This window comes from Falco peregrinus, chromosome 7, assembly GCF_023634155.1.
Source record: "Falco peregrinus isolate bFalPer1 chromosome 7, bFalPer1.pri, whole genome shotgun sequence".
In the NCBI taxonomy this organism is placed as follows: Eukaryota; Metazoa; Chordata; class Aves; order Falconiformes; family Falconidae; genus Falco; species Falco peregrinus.
Window position 1 is genome coordinate 64,335,986 of NC_073727.1, and position 23,188 is coordinate 64,359,173.

Consider the following 23,188-nt stretch of genomic DNA (forward strand, 5'->3'; position numbering starts at 1 on the left):
ACTACTTCTCCACACATATCTTTCCCCAGAACTCCACGTTATGGTCAACATAAACTTGCAGTTTCTCCTCTCAAAGATATAGGATAGCTGAGGTGAACAGACAGGTAGCAAAAACCATCATGTCCTACTTCAGCTAGAGTTAGAAGTACACGTCTGTGGACAAAACATTTCCACATTCAGACTTCTGCTTCAGTGTTCTCTTTACCTTGGATTGTTTCTGTCCTTGGGTCAGTTTTCTGGGTTGTCCGTGGCGTTTCTCCGGTTCCTGGTCTGAACACTGAGTTTCGCTCTGTCCTGTCTGCTCCATTTTTCTTTCCTCTGAAGTGATCTCAGAGGAAACGACTTCCTTGTCCCTTTCCTATACCTCAGATGGTCTTTAAATAAGGTGTATCAGATGATCTGTTTCTCAGTAACTAATCTGTAGTTCAATTGCTATCTTTCCTGGGAATCAGACTTGAAATAACCGTTTTCTCTGAATAGTTGCCGTCTTTTATCCAAGTGTGCACCATTTAAATGGGGGATCATCAAAATTTAATAGCTCACTGTTTTTAGCCATGAGCCAGGTGCAAGCAACTTTTCTACCACCTATGGTGGGTTTTATGTCAATATGGAAGCAAAGGATTGGAAGAAGGAGCTGAGTGTGCCACATTCCTGCTGGAATTTGCATCTTGACAGATGTCCATAAGAAAGATTCCAGTGTCAAGAAGAAATCATAGGTAGAGAAATTCCCCAAACTGTCTCAATCTGAAGTGCTGTTTCACCATATGTCTTGTTATAATTAGCACCTGTAGGATGCATATATTCAAGATCCGAGTTGATAAAATATATTCATTTTGATAGGATGATTTTATAGAAATCTAAAATATTTTCTGCCTGAGTGTGGAATGCAACTGTCCTTGCCAGTGATATGAAGTCAGTCTCTTTGAGATGTAAGCACAGCCGCAGAAAATGGTGCCTAACTTCACTGAACACAGTGCTCTCCTGTGGCTCCACCATATACCCATCCCTGCCAGCAGTCTGCAGGACTCTTTAGCTCAACGTCCATCAGCCAAGAACAGGTCCAGTTCACTCCTACCATCAGTATGAGGGATCCTGTCTGTGGTAGAACTGATTATCGCTTGCTTCACAGGAACATGCCTGTTCTTTATTTATCAGTGATATGAATACATATCAAACGAAAATTATTTTTGGGTGAGATAGGAACAGTTTCCAAATTAAATTATGAATTACCTAATCGTTATATATGCCTCACACTTGAAAGTGTGCAAAGCATAGGTGCAAGCTTGATGGGTAGTCCATGGCCTCAGAGGGACTGGAATTCACATCTCTTTTACATACAAGGTTTGGGAGGAACGAACTTCAGAAATTCTAGTTCAGCAGGTCCAAATCCTGAAAAATATTTTGTCTGGGATTATAGTGTAAACATATTGAGTGAGAAGACCAGCTAATTGTTATCGCTGTCATTCTTATGTAAGAAGTGCCTTTGGCTGCCTATGTGAAAGGAATTAGAACATAAATTCTTGACAACTTTAACACATGCTACCTGAATACCCATCTGCTTAGCTTAAGAACAAAAAAGGGGTTCATTAATGTAGTATTGAATAAATTAGACGTGCTGCTATATGTGTTGAAATTTATGTGTTACAATATTTAGCACTGCTTTCTTTCTTTTTTTTTTAAAAAAAACCTGTATCTTAAAAAGCCTGCTGTATTTTTCATATGAAAACCAAACAGCAAATTGGATCTGCATCTAACAAAAGAAATTCATGTTTTGAAGTTGCAGAGTGGTGGCTGACCACTCATACACATGGGCTGACTAGAAATGTTGCTTAGAAACACCACGTTATCAAAGAGAACCCAACATTAGGTTGGAGTGTTTCCCAGACAGCCGGTTAGTGGTGATAATTTGCAATGGAAAATTCTAATATCTATTCCAACAATTCTTTATTTTCTAGATCTTCTTATTTTTCCCTGTTCAGATTATTTGTCATTTCACTTCACAATTTTCTTCCAAACTCTGATTTGGAAGATAGCATAGAGGTATGTGAACTATGTTTTTGGATCGGAAAGTGCTTCAGTAAGTATTAAGAAAATGTTGTTCAGCAGAGTGAAATATATGGAAACTCCATGATGAAGGAACTGGAGTGCAAGTTAACATTATTGACATGAGGACTGACTTAGCTAGATTTAAATGTGTTCTTTTTTCTGCATACCTTAATAGTAACCACTTATCGTGGTTTTTTGGTTGTAAAGATTATAAAAGAATTTACAAATTCTGTACAAATACAGGAATTATTTATCCAAACATTGCAATCATCTCCTGGATAGAATAAGAGGATGATTTTATATTTTCAAACAGAAAAGTTATGCAAGCAGAGCAACTAAAGAACAGTGTTTGTCTCATCCTGTGAAAGAAGATTTAACAGGCTCCTCTCATACTCCAAGGCAATTTTGTATTGCAACAACCTGTTGCTGTGACCCACAGCAAATGTCACTCGAACACCATGGCTGGAGTTAGGAGGAAATGGGTTGCACTGGGGTATATGGAGAAAGGTAGTCTCCAGGCAAGTTGGGTTCTAGGTTGTTTAAGATTTATACTTATTTACAACGTGAATATATAAGTTTGTGTGTATGTATATACATTTTGAATCCTATATCTTATAGAAGAGATTTCAACCCATCCCCCTTAGAACAGCTTCCAAACCAAAGCTGAGCCCCTGTGTTGACTCAGGGGCAGGAGTGCCATCTACTGAGTCTCCCATGTGAGTTCACACTTCATCTGCCAGGGTTTCTTTCAAGGTCCTTAGGGGAAGTACCCAACCAGAGTACAGCTAATTCTCTTTTTCTTAAGAAGAAAACGTTTTATTAAGCATGCACTGTAAGTTGCAGCCCTTCTTACTGCCAAACCCAAGTCTTTTAAGTCTTTCCCTACTTGCTTTTTTTTTTTTTTTTTTTTAAATTTGAAGGGAAACATGAAAAGTGGTGCCACAGTGGTATTAAAGTGGGTTCCCTGATCAAAACAGGTGGCAAGACTCAGATACTTCTTTGCTTCTCTCCTATCTTAAAATAAGACAGTTCTTTTCCTTGAAGCCAACATTGAATCACGTGCAGACAGACCTCAGCCCTCTTCTGGCCCTTCATTTGCATTTCAAGTTTGTTCTGAGGAACAAAATAGAAGTTTAGGTTTTATGGGCAAACAGGAATGGAGAGAATGGCAGGAGTGTGTACGTGGGGAGTTTAAGGGACCATAGGTCCTGTGTACAATACATTGTGTTTTCAAGGCCACACAGGGGCATGCATTTCCCCATCACTCCAAGACTACTGCAGTTTCAGTATAGTAAGCACAAAACAAAATGTTTAGGTTACTTACAATATAAATGTCCTCTGCCAGAGATATCCTTCATGTGGGAAGGTGAAAATGAGTTGTGAAAACAGAGCGTAGAAAACGTATATGACAACAGAATGTGAGTGAGAGAGATGCCACAGATAAATAGTAGGAAAATGCAGATCCACATTTAAGATTTCCATATAGTCTAGAGTACTAAAATGCAATTGGTACAGTCTATACCATAGATTAAGGTATATTAATGTTCCCAAAGGAAGTAAGGGGAGGTGAGTTACCCTGAAGGAAAACAATCAAAAAGCCTGTGTTCCACACATGGCAGGAGCCCACATGTCTTTCCGTACAGCTCACACATTGTCTTAGTGTCCAAGTGCTGAGTCCCATGGCTGCAGAGGAAAATGAACTACCTGTAGATCTTTTATTGCTCTTGCTGCCCACATGAGCAGTAGCCGCCCTGGGACCGCATCCTGTCCTTGTGGTGCTCAGCTGTAGAGTTAAGAGCAACACTGGCATCATACAGCCACCACTGGCCAGCAGCCAGGCTGAATCTGCTCCTGTAGTTGTCACAGAAAGAGATGGAAATTGCAATAGTGATGGTAGTTTTAATTTTCTCGAAGAAAACAGCTGGGTGATACCTGAGTGGAGAAGATTTCACATGAAACGGCAAGGTCTGGGGTAGCTTCACGATTGCATGTGGTACAGCAAAGTCAGTGATAAATTGGTCTGGGATTAGCAGGTATGCCAGTCAGTGTGGTACTGATTCTGTTTTGCTTCCTTCACATGAAGCATGGATCCCTTCATGGTGCTGTGCTGCACTGAAGGACATTTCATCTTAGAGCAGTATTAGTTCAGGCAACTTTGTCCTGCCTTGATGCATAGTGTAACTATGTCTTTGGTCTTATTAAAGAGAGGTTATCCAACCAGGGAAGAAACACCATCATATGCACTTCAGATCACCATGTATCCAGCTCAGGTTCTGGCTCTTACCACTGACCTCAAGACATTTCCAGTGAATCTTCGGATCCAAAACTTTAAGTTGAAAGAAACAAACCCCAAGCATTTAAAAAAATGGACAAATGCCAGGGGAATAATTGAGATCTATGTACAGGAAGATGCCAAACAGAAATAAAGAGACAAAAAGTCAAACTGATGACAGCCTTGCTCACAAGAAATAGGGTGCGCGACTCAGTCCTGAGCATGGGAATGCAGTACTGAGGATGTGACAGCTACAGTCCTGCACTTGCCATGGCTCTGGCCCCATCCGCTGGCCTTAAATAGCTTCCTGCCACTGCTGCAGATTGATTTATCTCTGATGAGGGTTAGAACTGCTGGTAAGGAGAAGCAGGGTTTAGGCATTTCTGTTTTTTAAAAAGGATAATGTAATTATTTTCTATGCTTTTTTAGCACATTGTGACAACTGCATAACTTTGGAGAAGCAAAGGACCCCATTGTACAGTCATCATCACAGCATTCTTAGGGCACCCATTTTACTCTAAGGTCAATCTACACTTACATATACATACACATGGAAATAAAAATACATATGCACATGTAGGGATACACACACACACATACATATGTGCATTTTTTTAACTTGGTTTGGTTAATGAAAGTTTTCCATTGGCTTCAGCAGGAAAGGTTAAGGACTTAGAGCCTATCTAATCTTTGTGTTCATTGATGCTAACCTTTCTTTTGAAATTTAAATTCTATGTGTTCTATATACGCTCAAGTTTTGGTCCATCTGAAGTATTTATGTCCATAACGCCACATTCAAATTTAGTCATGTATTGAGCAAAAGCTTCTTGTACAGACAGCAATAAAATACTGAAGGAATAGCTAAGATATTTCAGTACTTGGGATTGTGACATATTAAAAAAATGTGTGGGGTTTTTTGGAGGGGGAATTTATTCCTGGCAATATTTGCCAACGTGGGGACTTTGTGTTGTGTGCAATCCTACCAGTTTTTTACATTCAAAGAATGCACATCATTAAAAATACCGTTTTGATCAGAAGCAAGCCCAATTACTCTTAAAACATGTATGTTTTTCAATTAAATCAGAGTCTTTTTGCTGCAAGGGATTTTAATTTAAACAATAATGGTATGTTTTCAAGTAAGCAATTAAAAAATATCTTCCCTTTAAAAGGTTAAGTATTGGTGAATTTCTTAGTCATGCAAAAACCTTCTTTCTAGTACTTTCAATCCTGTTTCAAAAAAGTCTTCATCTCCTGTGAGCTTGCTCATGAATCATTGAAAGAACACATTATTCTAAGAATAACTCTCTTTGAAACAATTTGCAAATAATTTAAGGTGTAGAATAGATTATGTAGATTAGCATCACTTTCTCAGTATTTTAAAATGCTTCTGTCTCATATAATTTTAATTTTAAAATGCCGAGGCTGGAATAGTACGTGGTTCTTGCAGGAAATCACTAGGTGGTGCTATTATATACGGTCTGCCAAGGTCTTTCTCTGTGTTCGAGCAAATGTTCAGTCTCGAGAAGAAATGCGTAACACATGATACTCTGTTGGAGGGGCTTACAGGAGAGAGGCATTTGCTTTATGCCGCTCTGATGCCCTAAAGGTTTCGGACAAAGTTGCTTGCTGCCAGCCAGGCTTTTGTATTGGACAAAGAATTCTGAAGCAAGAGATATGCAGTACCTATATTCCATTCGGCCTTTACTTTTTCAGTGTTTGTGCACGTATGGAAGTAAATATGTAAACTAGAATATTCCCAGACTGTCCCTGACTTTTTAATTCTTATTCACTAGGAAGATGACCTATAAAGCCCTAAGACATTAGTGCTTAGAAAAGGGAAACATCAGCATCACAGTGAGACACCAATAGCCGTTCTTAAACAGAATGATGTAATGTAGACGTACTTGCTCCAAGTCAACCTGGACTATACACATCAGCAAGACCTATATGTCCCTTCTCTAAAAGGAAATAAAATCCAGCACATAGGACATGTCAGGCATGTCCAGCTACCTTTCTTTTCCCCAGAAAAAAACCTCAGTGCTGTTGCAGGAACCACAGGTACAAGAAGACTGCAAGAATGACCCAGGGTTCAGTGGCTGGACAGAACAAGAGTGATGGTGCTTAGGAGCATGGTTTAGTGGTGGACTTGGCAGTGTTAGGTTTATGGTTGAACTCTATGAACTTTAAGGTTTTTTCTGACCTAAATGATTCTGTGATTATATGAGAGAAATGAGACATTTTCCTCCAAAAGTTTGATCCTAGCTCAGTTTTGCTGAAAATACATATTTCTTTGCTCTGCAATGCCCTTGTACAATGTGTATAACATTTAAATAGAAAATATTTTTTTAACTGTAATGCTCGGTTGCCTCTTTGGCCTAAATGAATGACGTTGGTACTGTGGATTCGCCAAAGACCACACTGGTAACCAGTTCAGTTCTGTATGACAGTAGTATTGGTTGTAATTTTATCTGTGGAGCATGGGAGAGAGAGGAAGAATTTTAGCATAATGAATAGAAGGTTGAAAAAGGAAGAAAATACCATTTTTAAGTTTTTTTCTACGTAACTTTAATTCAATCTCTTTCTATTTGTAAATTATGACAGCCTGTAACACAGCTAACTAGAAACCAGTGGTCTGTCTCTTACAAAGCTTAAAATTTTCCAATAGAAATTTTGGTTCTAGTCTTCAAAAATATTACAGTTTCAGAATATTATAAAAGAAATGTTTACAGATGCAACATGCCTCCATACCAGTGGATTTTTTTCCCCAAAACTGAAAAGGTATGATAGACCATGTTTAATTACAGAATATTTGTATCTTTTATTTTAAAAACACCGTCACCTCTGCTCTTTATTTAAGCAAGTATGTAATTTTTTTCTTTCATTTTTGCTTCAGAATCAGTGTTTTATTTAGTGCACCAGACAGGGTATGAACTTTCTTGAAGGGTGTTAAAGAACATTCTCTGAAGAACCTTGTCCTACAGGTGTGCATGGACAAAGAGCATGGGAGCTGCAGGAAAGACGAACACCTTTCTGGCTCAAGAGGTGCAGTGTCATGCAATTTTACTCTGTGACTACAGTTCCCCACAGAGTTCTTTTGTGACTAAGAAAACATTATTTAAAGCTACAGTTTTACTCTTGGCCACTAACTGTGCCTTCCTAATTTACAGGGAGCTTAATATATGATGCTGTTACAGGTTTACAAGAATGCCGACTGCTAACAGACACAAATAATACTAATTGTTGCTGTGTTTGAATGCACAAAGATCTCTAAAACATAAATTATTCTGAGACAACTGGTTCTAAATGTCTCAATCTAGGATCTTCAGTTAGCAAACTCTTCTAAAAAGAAAATTTTATCTTTAATATCTCATTTATTCCTAACTTGTGGATTAACAACAACAACAAAATAAACCCAACAACAACAAGATCTAATGCCCTAGAGGTGTCAGACTAGATATAGTCACTCATGTTTGGGAATAACTCAGTTATTGTGGTGACTAGCTGGACAAAACGCCCAGAAGGAAATTAAATAATCCTACACTTAGCACGTGACTTCGTGCCATCACATAGTGAGTGAAGAAGTCAAAGAGAATGAGAAGAATGAGTCAAGGTGCTGTGCAAAAATAGGAGGTGGTGCAGTTATACCGTCTTGTACCACCTCATGATGTATATTCCCAAAGGAAGATGATAAGGTTTCATGGACAATACTTTATGTGGTTTGCTATTTTTTGAGTGATAGGTTGTGTAATACTGATGTCTTTTGTGTATAGTTGAATGTATTCATTAAGAAAATATAATTTGAAAACTATGTTACAGTGTAGTGTGTTCAGCCAGCTGTGTGTCCATCTACATTTCACAATGCAATGTAGATTCAGAATTACATTTTCCTAATGCGTGCATGGAAAATCTAAACATAAACCAACCCAGGAATAGTACTAGTTTAATGCTTTTGTCTAAAATCTAATTTCATTGCAAATGTTTTCTGTTCAAAGAAATTTCTAGGAGAAAGAAGTGCCAGTCTCTATATGAAAAAAATAAAAATCTTCATGCTAATGAGGAAAAAGCCCAGCCCCCTTTCTTTGGGCTGAGGAGGAAAAAACCTCAGCTGTTAGTGATCCTAAGATTTCCAGCTTATTGAAGCAAAGAAAAAAGTTTCAGACATGACTCCTCTCCCCACACACCTTATTCATTTTTTTGCCAGATGCTTGTAATGGAGAGGAAAAATGAGGAGAGGAAAGATGTAGTTATCTAGCTCAGTGAAATGTGGCTAGTTTATTCCAGATTTTCCTCATTTCTGCCCTTTCATTCTGATAACACTTGCACATTCATTTGTATTTCACACAGGCCCTGGAGACCTGTAATAACAATATGACTGTATATTGTGCAGCTGACAGAATTTTTTTGTGTGAGATGCCTTGTTTGCCCTGTACAAAGCAAACTCTGTTCAAACGAATGTGCGTATTAAAGTTTTCAAGCCACACTATGAGTGGTAACAATTTGGACAGAGACCAGCAACTTGAATGAATGCTCAAAATTTCTTGTTTGTCATTGCTATTGTTACTCGAAACCACATTTCCAGAGGTTGGCACTTACTAGTCAAAATATTAAGGACTACATTGTCTTATCAGCAGTAACTTTAATCTGTTATAGAGGCAGGCTTAGGGGGCACTGCTATTTAGAGAGACAGTTGTGAGGTGTTATGTCTGTCCTCTGATTTGCACTAACTACTAGTAGTAGTAATTGATTGCTGGCCTTTATATACATGGGTAACTGTACACATATGGTTAGCTATTCTGGCATGCAAGTGAAAAATGGATCCACTGCTTGTCTGTATGCCCCACAAAGGGAATATGGAGCGTAGTCATGTTACAAAATACTCTGCATCTGGAGTTAAGGCAATAGTTGCTCACAAAGGGGTGCAAGTCACACAATAGGCTACTTTTCAGTAATTACTCTTGAGTTATTTAGGCCCCCAGTGCATATAAAATGAATTAAAAGAAATAAATTTGAGTTGAAGGTATTATATCCCTCTCCTCTTAATTTCTGTGGAAACCTTTAAAAAATCCCAGCACCCTGCTGTTTTGGAGAAACAAGCCTAACAGCACTGAGCTAATATACACGAACCAGAAAGAGAGATTGGCTGGTTTCAGTTCAGTCACAGGCTGAAAGCTCTGCAAAAAGTGGATGAAAATAGACCCAAAAAACCATAACTGAGAAACAGGGAAGATTTCAAACTGCTTTCCTATTGTGGCTTTAATAGGTAGGATTTGTGCCTCTTTTTCTTCAGGAAATCTTGATTTTTATCATTCTCTAAAAAGTGCCAAGCCTGAAAGGCTGTGTGCTAAATTTTTTTGCTTACTGTCTTACTTCTTACATCACGTAACCTATCTTGAGCCCATGTTTTTCATTCAGATTATGAACCTTTTGTGGCAAGGACTTTGATTCTTAGACATCAGTAAAACTTTCAGTGCCATGTAGATAATACACATTTAGAGAAAGATTTTGTAAACAGCATTTGTTTGCTGGAGTAAGCGTCACACTGGCATAACGATATGCTTCTGGATGAGTGGGTATGAAATTATAGCCAGACTTTCATCCCGTGCTTCACTGTACATCTGAAACATATGTATCTGACACCATCGCTGCAAAGGCAGCACGTGAAAGTGCTGCCCGACTGGTAAAAATGAACTGGCACAATCCCAGAAGTGTGGCTTTGATGTGCGTGTACCTTGGTGTGCAAGCCTGCTCGGCGTGATACTACGGAGATCACACTCAAGACTCTTACTGTGCCTCTGCAGGTCCAGATCAGAATCCTTAGGTCCTGGAAATCAAATTAGATTATTATTTTTTTTTCTTCCCATAATTTACTGCCAGTGGTGAAGGTGCAGAGGTACATATGCCAGCAGGTATATCCTCTTTTCTAGGATCCCCCAAAAATGGTCTCAGGGATGGTCCCAGGTTGAACGGATGCCTTCTCATTCCCCATGGATCATGCCTGTAGATGTGAAACAAAATTTGTATTATCCTATGTGTATTTCTGAGTTACTTCTCTGTGCCTTCTGTGCAGCCTGTCCCAGCCAGAAAGCCATGTTTACTTCTGAGACATGTATTTTCATTCTGAAAGGTATTTTTTCTCACAAGCCTACAATAAGTGACCAGAAATGGATGAAACCTGTAATTTTCGATGAATGCCTGTTCAAGTTAATACCTCACTTTATCATTGTCTCCTTTGCACTTTCTATGCATGTCTCAGCTCTTTTTTATTTGTGAATGATATTTGTTATATCCTGTCAAACACAGGATTACGTGGATTTTCTAGAGACAAATTTTAGCTTTAGTGAGCACTGTATTTTTATATACGTAATATAAAAATGCATGGCAATGAAAATCTACAGCATTCATTCTTGCTAGGACCATAATTTGGTATGAATATGATTTCTTTGCTTTGAACGATGATATATGTGGCAAAGCGAGGACTCGGGATCTCTGCCATTTGCTGCAGTCCTGGTACCCGACATGGCCAGCTGCAGAGGGAAGGGTCCTTTTCTCTCTTGCATTTTTCATTTCTCTTGCAGAGATCCTTACCTGAAGGTAAATTCTTTACTTAAGCTGTAACTGTGGTTAGCCAATTTGTGAAGAGGAGTAAGAAAACTCCTTTTGTTTCTTCACAGGCCTGTTAAAGATTTTTCTGTGGAACGCTGAAAACAATTGAGTTATTGTGGACTTTTGTAAATGCCACTCAACAGCTTCGGGAGTTTTGCTGTCTTTCCTCATTCTAGTTCTAGGGTCTCTGTAAAAAAAATTGGTTGCACCAGAACACTCAACCAAAACTAGGTTCATCTCATATCCATTGGTTTTTTATTTCCAGCACAGGAGTCAGCTTGGTTTGGTAACTCCACAGTTCTTCTGGCTGGGGGGAAACTGAGCTGTAAATACGAAACAACAGACTCTGAATCAATCTGTGGACACTGTACTGTGTTTTATATTAGGATATTGAATCAAGTTAAAAAGACAGAGGTGTATATTGTCATGAATCAGACTGAAAAATATCTCCTGGGACTTATTCCACTCTTTTCCCTTTTCTATGTAAGCAGTAGGTTCTCAAATATGCTTTTGAATAGCAGTTAGGTGTCCACGTTTAGTCCTCCAAAGTGACCATCCAATCTAAAAGATTATTAAAATTATCATTATAATTTATCCAGTGAGGTGTATCTTGCAGGGCAATCATTAGATATACAGCCCATGCAAATCAACTAATCTGCAGCCTGTGCTGGCTTTGGACAGGGTCAACATGGGATTTTCTGCTCTGTGTTCCCTTGGAGCCCTGGAGATCAGCATTCAGAGACACCTGCATGGGTCTGCATGGAGCTGGATGAGGTCCAGGTATGGACAGGCTTACATATTTAGTTTTAATACTACCTTTTCCACAGCTGATAGCAGAAGTGATTTAGATAAATAGAAGGCTCTGACACCCATGGAGCTGGGGAGCCCCGTGAGGCGCAGAAATGGCAGGTTTTCTAAGTGAAGCTCCAGTAGTGAGAAGTGGGAAATGCTGCTTTCCATGATGTAATGCATCACAACTGTGAGTCATTATCCATTTACAGTGTTCCTCTGTACAGTATTATGATTTCACAGTATACGCTAGAAGGTTAGGGTTAGGAAAACAATAACATTGAAATAACGTTGATTTGATCAGGACAAATCTAAAGACAAATTTTATGATTAAAAATAAAGGAGTTTCAAAGCTTATAGTTAATGGTTTTATTTGAATTAGAGTCCCCTAAGATTTTGTGCAGAGGTGTTTATATACATTAAATATGATTGATGGCTGATGTTCAACAGATTATAAAAGGAGAGTGGACGAGCTTTTTTGCATAGAAATATGAATTCTAGCACTAGAAAGTGGATGGATTTCTGCAGTGTGGATATTGTGCTTTTGATTCCTGCTTATCCAGTCAGACCACTTCAAACTGTTGGTGATCAGACCCTTGCCTTAAAAGTCCCATGGCAAGTCTCTCTCCCAAACCAAAAAGTGTCAGATTCTAGGACTGGCCTGTGACTAAGGATGTCTTTGTTCCCCAAAACAGACTGACCAAAGAAAGCTTCTGTAACCTAGTGTACATGAAGCCTCTTAGTCTCTGTTTCCTACAAAATTAAACAGTTTCAGAATACAAAACCAGGTACCAGAAAATTCAGTTATCCATGCTGCCAAATTCTTAGGCTGGTCACAGTCATGGTATTTGCCGGAGTTAACTGGCACTCTCCCAGACAATTTCCAGACAGGAATGGGGAGCTGACTTTATCCAGAGAGCATTTTAGATGCAACCACCTTGCTTTGGAGGGTAAGAGCTGAATATGGACACAGACCATTCCAAGTTTTCTGTCCTCAGTGCTAAAGGTCCTGGGCATGTTTGATTTTGCAGAGATACCAGGTGAGCTAATGTGTATAACTCACCTCCTGTGTTGAAACTGTACTTGGATGCCTTGATGCAGCTTGATATGCCTGAAAGATCACTTCCTCTGATGTGCATCCTATACTATGGCTTTAACTTCAAAGAAAATGTGTGACCAACAGCTTCACTGTACACAGAGTGGGAATCAAAGGTGCCTGATGTAACATCAACCCTAAGAGATAAATCTACCTTACTTAGTATCCCAAGCTGTGAGGCTATATAGTGGTCCTTAGACTGGACTTAACTTGGGTTAAGTCCTCTTTTTGGTGTCACTTCCAGATTTTTTTTAATCTGATGTTTTTTTAGATATGCCTGTATTCATGACATACAGATAAGTTTATATTGGTGCTTTAGCCATTCCTCACGTCTCTTGTCAAAAGACTGTTTCTGCATTGTTTCTGCTCAAGGAGTTACCTGGCACACAGAGGTTCAATAGGAAGGCTCCACTGACTTTCTAGAGGGCAATTGCAAGAGGCTGTTATGACTATTACATGAAAGGTACCATTTAAAAGAGCTTAATGAGTCTGGCATTACTGACTCTGATCTCTTTGAAGAACAGTATTTGGTTCCCATTTGTCTGATGCTGACAGGACACCCTCAAATAAAAACCTATCTACAGAAACATTCAGACTTTGGGCAGTGGGTTAAAAAGGCTGTGGGGCTGCATTAAGATCTGAATGTTTTGCTTGTTCTATCCCATGTAATGTGCAAATTAAAGCTTAAAGTCCAAACGCTTCCATACTTTGTCAGAGTATAAAGTGAGTCCTGAACTTTGCTGTTCAGACCTGTCTCTAGTTAAGAATACAGTTTATTCAGGGAATGTTGTATATGAAATCACTCTTGGAATATGACACAAAATCAGAGGAAAATTATATTATTTTAAACACAAACTGGGCAAGAAATAAATTGCTCCTGACCTGTTTCTATTAAGGAGCTCAAACTTGATTAATTCTTGGCCTGGATGTTCTCTTACCTCCAGCAATTACATGCCACTATTACAGTGATTATTTTATAAAAGCTAATAAACACTATCTGGAGTTAATATTTGCTCCTGAGGAAAGTTTGCCAAAAGCTTAGAAGAAGTTTACAGAAGATTTTGCCCATTAGGTTTGTGTACAACATTTGAAATGCCAAAATCCTTTTAGCATCATTAATCACAAAAATGCAATGTAAAAACAGTTGTACCTAATAAAGCTGTAATCTGATACAAAAATAGGCAAACCCTCAGGAATTTAACACAATAGGCCAAACATTGTCCATTCCAAATGAGTTCCAGTAATGCCACTATTGACTCGGCTTTGAATAGCCTTCTGCTCTTTTAAAACAAATACATATAGATAAAATAGGATTTTATTTTCTACAGTACAGATGCAGCTGTTATTAATCAATTGTTTCACAAAGGATACTGGCTAATGCAGTCCAGGAAAGCTTTTTTGTCCAGCTTGCAGCAATTTCTTCCTTGTCCTCTAAGCTTACAGCTTGCTCTGTCTTGATGTCACTGGGGTTCTGGCTGCCCCTGACTCATGAGCACGTGTGGGGTTCACTAGGGGCTGAGTCTGTCTGGCCATGGGGGGAAGTGAACTGTCTCTCCAGATTTCTGACCATGGTATAGAGCAAATGTTGTGGGGGACTGACTGGGGTCATGCTGTGGTGCTGCCAGGAAAGGGAGCTGGGGCGGTGGTGCGAGGGAGCTGGGCTGTATAGGAGCAGGCGTATTGCCTCCCTGCAGTCTGATCCCTGCATAGTCGCTCCCCAAACCTGGAGCTCCAAATGTCAGAGAGGAAGCGGCATTTTAACCAACAAAGCATCACTCCCTTGCCTCCTGCTGTACTCACCTATTCTGTGGCCATCTCAGCTTAACTGAATATTGCCTGCAGTGATTCATTTATTATTATGTACCCTATTTTTCAGTTTTACGTGGGCTGGCCTGTTAAATCAAACACACTTAAGAATGAAAGCAGTATAAGTTTATTCTAGCCAGGCAATGGGTTAAGCTCTTCAGTAAAAGTTAGGAAGACATTAACAAAAAGTAAAGAAAATGTCAGTTCAGTTGTAGTATACGTGCATAATAAGACCTGTTCTTATTTGTTTAATCTCCCTCACCTTAAGCTGTGTCTCAAGAGACCATTGTTTACCTCATGGTCTGAATGCTGGACCTTTGCAGGGCCTAGATTTAAAAGTAGTACAGAATCCTGACGGGCTTCCCTTCAGAGTTCACCCTTCACTTTCAAGATGGCAATCTTTCTGCCCTTTTTTTCCTTCCTCTCTCCTGCCTTTTAAATTAAGTTTCCTTCGATAGAGAGCAATGTATTTTGATAACTCATATTTTATCTTAGCCAATGGCAACACAGTTTTGACAGCTCATAAGCCAAATTTGGTTTTAAGAGTTATTTTGACTTGGCTATCTTTCATTCTCAGATTCTGACTCTCCCTACTTCTCACCTTCTCCAAGTCTGCTGCTGAAGCCTTAATTAGCTCATTTTTCTCTGGTGAGGATAGTTTAAAAACTGTCTTCACAACATTCCATGGGTTAGATATGATAAACATTATTATTTTTGCAATATTGCTGTTAGTCCCACAGCTCCAGATATTGGAGACCACACGCGACACACTAATAATGTGGATGACAGACTGTTAACAGCGTGCATTTCCAAGCTAATTCCTTCCATTCTTTTTTCTCTGTCATAAGGATTTCCTTCATTTCAAGAGAGATGAGAAGACTGTATCCCTTTCCTTTTGATACTGACAAGAAATCAGGAGCGATGCTGCATTGCCAGGTTCTTCTTGCATGAAGAAGGAAGTAAAAACCTTTTGTTTGGCTGAGAAGAAGGCTCATACAGGCAGTTACAACTCTCATCCTTTTTGTTTTTGCGGTCAGAGTTGGAGATACCCATTCGGAGGAGCTTTATGGTTCTCCTCTGCTGATAAGCATGAGAAACTTGATGCATGGGAAAATTGGACTTGATGATAGCTTGACACTTTCACACCTTGAGAATCAAACTTGGATCTGTTAGAGACGCATGCTGTGAATATGCTGATGAAACATATCCCACACAGAACACATCACAACCCTAGTTAAGAGGCTTTATATTTGTCTACTACGAGTTATTCTTTCATCCAGACTGCACTGAACTGCATCAAAGAGTTCTATAATAAGGCTCTGACCACATCATAAGGACAACATAGAGCGGATGATTTGACACGTGAGAATATGACAACACGTAAAACCTTCTGCCCTGTTGCTGGCCCTGGGACAGCACTGACTGACTTAGCATATCAACACTTGGGTCTCCCACACACTCTACCAGCATTTCAGGGTTAATAGCGACAGGTCTTCATTTGCAACTTTGTGGTTATGTTGAAATCTTTAGCCTACCTGATGTGGACACAGCTATGTATATTACTTGTTCAGCTGGAAAGGCTATCCAGTAGTCAGCATTAAGTGATGCTCACCAGCAGTTATGTAAATTCAGCTGTCAGCCACAATCTAAAAGAACAGATAGAAGGCTCCTCTGTTACAATTCCCCCATTTCTAGCATTTAAAATTCTTCTGTGGAGTTGGATTTTGGTCTGGAACAGTGCAATAATGTCAGTTGATAGCAAGCTTGGAGTGCGCCAGAAAGTGAGTGCTTAACCCAGAACCAGCACCTCTGGGAGTGAAGACTTCAAGAATCAGATGTTCTGCATTTACATTGCTTCCAACTTCATACTGGGGGAGGGAGAGGGATGATGGAAACCGTCAATAAGTTCAATTTTAATTTCTTCTTTAACATTTCTTTTTTCACACTTTATCCAGTTGGGAATTTCACACAAAACATAGGACCATGTTCTTAGCCTCACAAGCTGCAGACTAAATAGTTAATGAAATGCAGCTCTAATTTTAGAAGTATCAGTTCATTTGGGGTCTGTCTGGCAGGGACAATGGTGCTAGGAAGCTACAACTGGAATGAACCTGGAACAGACAGCAGTGATGCTTTTTGTTTTCTGTGTGTGAGACTTGAGATTTCAGGGCTGCCAGATTTCACGCATTCCCACATCTTAACTAAGTGTCACACACTCAGCCAGGCTGTGGGGATTGTTCGTGTTGGTCATCAGGAGATTGTATGGTTCTTGACGGGTCTTATCTGAGATATGGTCTCTATCACATTTTTAATAGCACCGATCCATTCAAGTATTATTTTCTCTGAGATTCTACTGTCCACATTGTAGACAATCTACGTCTTGTATCCTCATTGAGACATACTTACCTCCCCTGCCCACCCCCACCCCCCTAATTTAAACCAGAAACTATTTGATTTGATACTGAAAGGACATGCTTGCTTTTAATGCATGAAAACATAATAGAGAAACAATATTCTTGTTTTACATAATACTTTTCTCTATTTGAGTCTCTTGCTCTGTGCAGTTCTGTGGATGAAGAAATATTGCCCTGTTTGTTATTTGTATTGTTGTGACACCTAACACTGACAGTTCTTGACTCCATTATGCTTCACTGCACTGAGAGAATAGGGATATATCTGTCTCCAAGAGCTTGCAATTGAAATACAAGGCAAGAGGCAATGGGTGGATACAGATGGAGAAGCCTGGAGAAATGAGAATAAAATACTGACTGGCATGATGGGGAAAAGAAGGGAAGATCACACCTTACCCAGTGCTTAACTGCTGTCAAATCTTTGGTTTCAAGGAATGGAATGAAGTCATTTTTGGATGTTTACCGCAAGACCTTTTCAAGTTAAACAGCAGTACAAATCAGGCATCAGAACGTGTTTGTAATCCCATAATTGAGTTTAGGACTGTTTATCTAACATGATCATAAGGACTACTTAACACTTTCTGAAATCAGTGGTTTAGCAATGAAGAAACTGCTTTGGAGGTGGTGCAGTTGAATGAGAGTGTTTACATTGCCCACTTGTAGCTCTGCCTCCAGAGGCACTCTGTATAGTCAATGCACAAAGGAAAGGTCCTGCAGGGAGGCAAAGCACCCACGCTGAATGTGTAAAACCAACCTGAAGTAGAAAGCATGAATAAACCTTGTAAGAGCTCATATTAAAGGATCTTGACAAATACTGAAATCTTCCACATAGTTCCCTTTCAAATCCTTCCAGGAATATCTCACCAGAATATTTATAAACTGTTCAAGGATATAAAAATAACATAAATTAATAGAAACTTCTAAACCAAATTGGACCTATTTAGTTTACAAGTAATGTATGAAAGTGTTTCCACATGATTTTAGCAAACATTTTAGCAAAGATGTTACTACTCTACGTCACTTCTGTTCATAATTGTTGGTTGTTTTTTTTTTTTTTTTTAACATTATATGTAGGGGCCTGCTCTCTGCTGTCTTCTTTCAGACATCTATTTTGGCTGCTTTAAATATGAAGGAAAAAAAAAAGCAACCCACCATAGACATTCCTACAAACAAAACCTTGTTTTTGAAAAATGAGGTGTCATGTACAGTTTAATTTAATCTTTGTGTGGTTTTCTTTGGCATGTTGCTCACACTTGGGCTTCATATAGTGTATCACAGCAGTTCAGTTTACAAACCCACTTGGGCTACAATTGGTTATAAAAATTCTAAGAAAGTGCTGCAAAAGATCAAGTTTGCAATCTGGAGAGAAGTAAGTGACAAAGATGTTCTTCAGAAGGGGTAAGGTTGGATTTCTGGAGCACATACACTGTGAAAAGACCTTAGACAGTAATTTCACTAAATAATAGATTGTCTGTTTTTCCTTCTGCCAATACTTTCTCATTTCAATTCTCTGTCTTTTGGTGTCCATCAGTGGAAGTGTCAGGTCACACCTCATACATAAGGAAGATGTTACACTTCCGAAACTCATATATAGTGCTGTCAGCTCCATTTTTCACCCAAGAGCTTGGAAATCATGTTGCACTGGAGACATGAGGGCTTGTTTTCATGATGGCTTTCAAGCAATAGCCCCTGCAAAATATATGGCCTTTTGTATATGAAAAAGGCAGTTTACACAATTGTGTAGGAAAGACCATATTTTCTTACATTTAGGAACAAAGACATGTCAGGCTTTATTGAGCACATCACTAACTATATAACTAGCATTAAACACTCTATTTGCAACTGTGTCTGTGTATTTTGTGTGTGATTATCACCCCTAGATCTGCATCCTATAAAAAGATATTTCTGTTTGCTTAATTATAAAGCTCTTTATGAACAGGCTCATCTGTAAATAGCTTGGTGCAGCTGAAATAGAAATATAATTATAATGAAGGCAGATGTTTCTGAGATACTTCTCATGAAACTTGTTCTGAATATACAAAGGAGGAAGGCTTTTCTAACCGGTGGAGTGCAGGCCAAACGTGGTCTAATCATCCAAATGTGGTGGGGGGTTCACTATGCAGGAAAAATCTAAATTATAATAACAACAGCAGTGACAATGATGACAACAACAAAAACAACAACAATAATATTTCTAAACCCATATATAACTACCCTTTCCTTTGGCATACTACTTTCTTCCTGAACCTTGAAGGGGCAATGAAATAGCTTTTGTAGCTTATCTCTATGGACTGGTTGCCAGAAAATGCTGGATTTTTCTTCTGCAACACTTTGTTAGATACTGATGAAACTCTCATGGAGTTTAGGGTCTTCTGTATATAAATATAGCACTTCTGTCTGCCTCATTGTCTCTGTATGTGATTTAAATTATTTAAACGGTGTCAGTTAAATAATAAGGCGATTATTTTTTTTTTATTTTGATATCCAAGAACTTATAAAACCACGGAATCCTGTTTCAAATGGAATTATACTCTTTAGAAAATCTCATCTCATCTTTCAGTCAAATCACAGGCTTCTGTACCCCTCCCTCCCTTTCATCACTAGCAGTAAATGCGTGATACAAGCCAACAGTCCTCATTTCAGTGGAGCTGCCTTCCTGATCAGCTCCCATTTATCCCATCTTTAATGACTCACCAGCACAGCCAGTCACCGTCCCAGTCATCTTAGGATGGCAGCCCAGGCAGGTACAGCCATCAGGCAGGCTCGTGAATTGGAAACGGCCAGTTTTGTTCATGATGAACTACTACAACCTAAGTTACGCTGTGGAATAGCACTCTCCAGCCCAGCTCAGTCTCATTTCACTGACAGCCTGGGCACGGGGGTCGTTTCTGCTGGCCTGCCCGTCTTCCTCACCTTGGTCTGCACAACTAAACGAGGAAGTATGGAGCTAGGCTGCTTTAAAACGGGGAAAGAAGAATGTGAAACAAAACAAAGTGTTAAGGACGAGTTGAATGGAGCCTGTAACACTCCCGATGTCCTGGTTGTGAATATTTTTTGAACATAAATTTAGGCCTTTCATTAAAGTTTACAGAAATGGCATATAGGTAGTTGTTCAATGAGACATCAGGGATTTGATTTAAAAGGAATTGCAGTGATTTTAAAGATTGTGGATCAGGTTTTGAACGTGACTTTGGGTAGCTTATATTAATTTGTTTTACTCTTCCCCTTTGATGGCAAACTAGCTGTCTTAAGGTAGCCTCTCCTGGGTGTACAAAATTGCAGACCACATCTCCTTTGCAGACAATGTATCCTCGAGCATAAGGGAGCTGAATCCAGTTCAGAGTGATTCCTCTTGAGATGTAAACAATTGTACTTCCTTCTCTCTCTTGCACTGAACAACTTCACTGTGTCAACATCAGCTACACCTACCATGCCTGTCTCTTGTGGTTATCTTTGAATAGTCCACTGCTCAGGGATTCGGAAGAAGTTTTCATTACTAGTGTATATCTAGCATATTTCAGTTAAAGGACACATCATAGTTCTCATTTCAAAAGTCAGATCCCAGGTTGCTCCTCTGCAAAACACGCACTGGACAGAGATTTTCTAGTCTGGTTGGATAATTTTGGTCTATATTTATGGTATTCTTTAATGAAGGAACAACAAAATATCTGGTCTTTCGGTGTATGCGCATCACTTCCATTAACGAGAACAGAGGTTACACATGTGCTGAAGATGAGAATGAAGCTCTCAGACTGTACATGCTTGTGCCTGAGGCCAAGCCTTGGGGCCTGACAAATCAGCCTGGCTTTCTGGTCTCTTCTGATCCCAGGGGACTTAATGTAACTTGTCTACACGTAGGGAATGGGAAAAGACAGAAATGAAAGGTCTTGTGCTTTGCCAGAAAAGAAGTATTCAGCAGTAACTCAAACATAGGAACTGAGATTAAAATTGATGGAGTGCTTAATGCCACAGAAAAAACACTGTTAATGAAATGAAAAATTGTTTTCAGTTTTATGCAGAACAAATGCACTAAGGAGGGCATTGACAAATATTTGTACATCAGGAATCATACATGTTGTGAAAGGAAGACAAACTACCCAATTGTTTCTTTTTTTATGAATGGGAAACTGAGTCATGGAGATATGATTTACTTGAGATCTCTCTTTTTCTCTCTTGCACACACACAGATACAGACAGAAATGCTAAAGGAGAATGGGAGGTTTCTTAATTTTTGACTCCTGTGTAATTTTTCTACACACACTCTAAATTTTTGAACTGGACTTCTCAGATTCCCGTATCTATAAAAATGCCATCCACAGGACGGCTGCTAATAGAATCTGCCAAGTCTGTATCAGTCATTTAACCTACCAGCTGTGAGGAGCACCTATAGCATCTCCACCCTCACCTTTTTGCCTGCTCTTCATTGTCCTTGTCAGCCTTTTTCCTCTGAGAAGAACTTCTACTGGAAATTGTATCTTTATGCAGTGGTCTCAAAGGCTACCCTACCTACAGACTAAATGAAACAGTTTAATGGCTAGCCCTTGTTCTTATTGGGGAACAAGGTAGAAAACATTGTATTTGAATTTGGACATAGATGACAAGTGTCTGAGTAGTTTTGAACGAAAGGGAAATATTAGCTGTTTTCCACATTTCCCCACAGTTGCCTCTCTGAATTGACACTGAGGCATTGCTGCCTTCATTATCTCTCTCACTCTGTTAGATCGTGAATGTAATTTATTTCATGTTAGTAATATGTTAGTAACAATGTTAGAGCATGTTAGTAAAAAAACCCCAAACACAAAAAGCTTGATCAAGTTATTTTGTAGTTTGCTGCAAATTCAGATGTATAGGGCAACAACGTAATTTTTCAATTTGTAAGAAACCCTAAGTCTGTCTCACTTAAAATGTTTTGCTGTCATTTTTTATTTTCCAGTTTCTTGTTTTCTTTTCTTACCTTTATTGTTCTGATGACTGAACAGAAATGGAACAACTTCAGAAATGTCCTCTATGAGATTAACAACACAGTTTTGCTAATATGTGAAATTAGGAGAAATTTTTGAAATAAAAGGGGGTCCTTCCAAGGTAAGTTTATTATTTGTTGCCAGGATGCACAGAGGGGCATTTAGGCAGGAAGAACTACATGGTTTCCAGATTACATTGTCTTCTTTAAAAGAAGACATAATGGTCCTTTGCCACTTATAGGGATTGCTATCTGTGCCTTTCAAAAATAAAACAAACAAAAATCTGTTCAAAACACTAAAATATATGTTGCTGTATTTTCCCTGTATCACAGAAAATCAGTTTTTCAGATCTAGAAGTTCCTCATATCTAGAGCTGCCTAAAGTGATGATGATTTCAGACATGTTTCTTAGTTGACTCCATGTAGCCAAATCTCTGATCTATATAAAGTCTAGATGATGGCATAGGCAGTCTTGTAAGACTGGACTGATTCACTATTTCTTTGTCTAAACAGGTGTTCCTGATACCTATAGCTGCTACTTGTGGCTCATACATTCCAGTGAATTGTCACATACCCAGCTGGGGATCAGCCATAGGTGGTGCTGGGGCTTACTTAGCCAATGCATGTGGTCAAGATGGGTGTGGAATGAGAGGATATATGGTAGGACAGCTAATAAAACTATTGAAGCACCTTTAACAGTCTATTTAACAGTGTATAACAGTAACAGGGAAATTGTGGGTGGAGATGGAGTAGTCCCAGTACTGAAAACCTGAAGACCTTATTATCTTGACTGTGCATTTTGACTTTGGGTATGGCTGACAGACCAATATTGAAGAGCAGATACTTTCTCCATATACTCAGTATAGAATTATTAGAGTTAGAGGAGTGGTGAGCCATACATTTAATCTTGTTTTGGCTTTTCCCCATCTCCGTCTAAATAGATAACTGAACATTTTAAGAGAAGACTATAACAAATGATGTACAATGAGCCTTTTAGCAATTCTGGAGAAAACAATTCAAGTGAAAAAGTATCAAACTGTGATTTGTGAAGTTTTTACGTATGTTCCGCAGATACCTAAATCATGTAAATAATGATTTTAAATACTAATGTATTTAGTAATTTTGTTTGAAAAATCAGTGATGTTTTTCTCTTGACTTGTAATAATTTGTATGCAAAAAAAAAGAATATAATCGGAACCTAAATG

The 23,188-nt window shown here is 38.9% G+C and overlaps 1 long non-coding RNA gene across 2 annotated transcripts in view; it reads left to right on the plus strand.

Annotated features, from left to right (window-relative positions):
* Positions 1 to 23,188, plus strand: part of LOC114012382 (uncharacterized) — a 46,816-nt gene that overhangs the window by 14,501 nt on the left and 9,127 nt on the right. The window contains exon 3 of one of the 2 annotated variants that reach the window (XR_003554783.2): positions 11,603 to 11,701. The exons of the other annotated variant lie outside the window; for it this stretch is intronic. This is a non-coding gene — a long non-coding RNA (uncharacterized LOC114012382). The remainder of the gene's footprint in view (positions 1 to 11,602; positions 11,702 to 23,188) is intronic. 2 annotated transcript variants of the gene reach the window in all.